Here is a 3,794-nt window from a genome sequence, read left to right on the forward strand (position 1 = left end):
ATGTATATGTATCTCACATTTAGGAAATATTATTATATTGGAGATCCCATTCTGTTTCTTCCTTTTTCACTCTATACTTTGTTTTAAAGACCCATCTGTGCTGTTAGGTATACATCTACTTCTTTGGTTCTAACTGCTCACTGGTGGTGTCTACTGCACATTACCTATCCACAATCCCTGTGATTGGCATACACGTTGCCTTCCTGTCCCTGTACTCTGAATAACATGTGGAACCCATGAGACTATGCCTCATAGACCTCCAACTGCAGGAGTGTAATTGACCTAAGGCTTAGCTCTGAGTTCTGAAATCTATCTCTGGGTTTCACCTGAGGCCTTGCTTCCTGTGGGCTGCTCCTAGCCAGTGACTGAGCAGAGCCGGGCAACTAAGACAGGCTCATTCCTGGGAGACGGGGGACTCCTCCCATGGCTGATTAGGGCTTGAGGACTTCCTGGTGGATTTGGAGAACCTTCCACCAGGTTCTTAGGATGCTTCCACCAACCTTCCTCCCTCTCCTTCACTTGGGGTCAGACTTCACTGTGGTATGAGTTCTCCCATCCATCCTTATTTTCTCTCACAGGTATTCCCTCTAAGAAAATCTTTGTACGTTTAATTGGTTTAATCTGCATCTTGGCATCTGTTTCTTAGACGACCTGTGCTAACCCTAGTGCTATACCAAACATCTTTGTACATATTCCCTGAGGAGGATGTATAAAGGTTTCTTGGGGATGTACACCTAGGAGAGAAATTGCTGGGTCATAGGGTGGGGCCAGGTTGCCCCTGGAGTGGCTGCTCCCACCTGGATTCTCACCAGCAGTGCGTGGGGTTCCTACATCTTTGCATCTGTGCCTATTCATGGCATTATGCTGCTAATTTATGCCCGCCTAAGAGGCATAAAGTGGTATCTCTTTGTTGTTTCAAATTCCTTTTCTTTGATTACTAAAATTATTCATCATTCTTATACATATTAGTCTTTAGGGATTCCTTTTCTGTCAAAGGAATTGCCTACTATGCACTTTAGTCATTTTTATGTTTGCATTCCTTTCTTTTTCTTTTCAGTTTTAGGAATTCTTTGTATATTCTACATACAAGAGCCACAGTATCTACCACATGGCCAAACTGAGAAAACAGGGTGTGGGGGAATCTCTTCAATTCTTCTTTTTCAATTTTGTATGATCCCTTGTTTTTAGACGTTGCAGGCATCTCCCAATTTGCCGTCTAATAACTTTGTTCATGATGGCTTTGAACAGAAATTCTTAGTTTTTGCGTAATTGACAGAATCATTGTGGCGGGGGAGCGGGTTGTTTGTGCATCACATTGTGGTCCACAGCTTGAACCATGGCCAGGCACGCCCAGACTTCATTCCCGGCTCATCATGTCCTAGATGTTACCTAGTTCAGTCACTTCTCTATTTTTTTTCACTTTGACTTTCCTCATCCCTAACTATTAGAATGACCTGAGCAAATGTTACTAATACAAACACTATAAATAATATTGAGTCCTTTAATGATGACTATCCCAAGTATTACTTCTTGACACAGGTGATTTTCATAGCGTGAGACAAAGTGACCTTAAATCCTTGTAAAGCTGCCCTGACAGCTCCAGCCTACTTACCATTTTCAAATTCAACCAGAGCAATACCATGCTTCCCAGGTACAAAACGTACTTTCTTGAAACCAGGGAACCTATTAAATAGCACAGATAACATCATCTCATGAGTCTCTGCTGGTAAATTAACTTAAAAATAAAACAGAATTCAGAGGGTAGTAAGAACCTGAGGATTTGGGTATCAGCTGAATTCAGTGTTTCCTGACCAGGCTTTATGTTTGTGGTTGTTGCTATCTGTTCCACAGTTTGGGCTTTTTTCTTTTCTTTTGTCAGCAAAAGTGTCACACATCTTAGAAATTATATCAGAATCTGTTTTTGCATACTGGATTTTCATTGGTTTATCATACAATGGAAATCCTTGTAACTGTCTCAAGGCATTTGTGGATGAGCCCAGTGTCCCGCACCCATCTTCATGGTCTTTAGAGCCACAATACTTACCACATGGCCAAACTGAGAAAACAGGGCATGTAGGAATCTCTTCAACCCTTCTTCTTTAATTTTGTCATTCATATTGTTGACATAAATTAAGCGATTTGGTCTGATATCCATGTTTTGGATTCAATTGTTCAAATAGCCTGAGGCCTGCACCATCTCCAGTAAGCGCTCAGCAAGTTCCCTCTCTTTCAACTTTTCATCTCAAAAACAACGACAATATGAGAGAATCCTACTCATCTAAAGCAACTGGGAAGACAGGTAGTTGGCTGATAAAAATAATCATTAAATACCATACATTTGTTAAACATTTTCTTTCAACTTAAAACATACAAAAATATTCACTTATTTATACATCTTTATGTAGGGCATAGGTCTTTTTATTTGAGAATGATCTGCTTACTGTACTTCACATTTTGTCTCTTACTTAATTTAGATTAATAGTACATTGGTGACAATTTTCAGTTTTGGATTCTTTATTTTTTAATTTTCTATTTTTTTAGAGATGAAGTTGCTCAGGCTGGTTTTAAACTCCCAGGCTCAAGCGATCCTCCTGCTTCTGCCTCCTGAGTAGCTGGGACTACTACAATAGGCATGCACCACCATGCCTGCCCTGTTTGGTATTCATTAAAGTGTAACAAAGCTGCGCAGGATGGTGCATGCCTGTAGTTCCAGTTACTCAGGAGGCTGAGGTGGGAGGACTGCTTGAGCCCAGGAGGCTGAGGCTGCAGTAAGCTATGATCATGTCACTGCACTCCAGCCTGGGTGACAGAGTGAGACCCCATCTCTAAAAATAATGATAAAGTGTAGCAAGACCTTACATCCTCTAGATTTTTATAATTTTTCTGCCTTTTTACAGTTGTTCTTATTCAGATTTAATTGAAAAGGAAGTTTTTTAAATTATATCTTTCCAAAGCATTGCACTTAATTTTCTTAGGAACAACTCTACACTTATGTTTAATCAGTTTATGTACTCTTTAATTAAATTGTACAACTATAACAAGTACCATAGGCTCAAAGGGTTTGGTAACAAATACAATTTTTTCTCGTAAGCATATGACTCAACATACTCAACATGTGTTATGTTGAGCAGAAACATCCAGGCAAACCAGAGCACTTGGCTGCAAATGGTCCACATGCCCTTGGAGTTGGTCGCTAGGGTTGTGGAGGAAGTGGAAAGCCTTGGAGAATCTGGTGAAATGTTTAAGTAGGGCCTGCTAAGAGTTTCCATCATCAACCTTTTGGCTGGTTGTGTCAAACTCTGTGCCTGGCACTTAGTAAATGCTTAGTAATTGTTAATCATAATTAACACGAGACCAGTGATTCCTAACATTGGGTCATCTGTCCTTGCCTGTGCCCCCACACCTTGGGGACATTTGGCAATGCCTGGAGACATTTTTGGTTGTCACAACTGGAGAGGTGGAAGTAGTGCCTAGTGGGTAGAGGCCTATCCTAAACATCCGCCAGTACTCAGGACAGTCCCCTCATCAGAATGTCACTAGTGCCCAGGTGGAAAACCCTGCACTAGTCTAAGTGTTTCTGAACATGAACCTTATACGTGCCTATTCATAATTGCATCTCTCGCACCTAATGCATCTCATGGTTCATAATAAAACCTCAAAAAGTCTGTGTTGATGCATGCATGCACACTGACTAAATGAGTGGAAGGCCTCTGAGACAAGTGTGGCACATCGGCAGAGTGAGGCCCGGAACTTCAAAGTGGTGCAAATGAACCCTTCTCAAAAAATTTATCCAG

At 41.0% G+C, this 3,794-nt stretch overlaps 1 pseudogene; it reads right to left on the reverse strand.

The window, feature by feature from the left end:
* Window positions 1-1,523: 1,523 nt before the first annotated feature.
* Window positions 1,524-2,155, reverse strand: LOC115831268 (annotated as a pseudogene).
* Between the last annotated feature and the right edge of the window lie 1,639 nt (window positions 2,156-3,794).

Source organism: Nomascus leucogenys, chromosome 18 (genome assembly GCF_006542625.1).
Source record: "Nomascus leucogenys isolate Asia chromosome 18, Asia_NLE_v1, whole genome shotgun sequence".
Taxonomy (NCBI): domain Eukaryota; kingdom Metazoa; phylum Chordata; class Mammalia; order Primates; family Hylobatidae; genus Nomascus; species Nomascus leucogenys.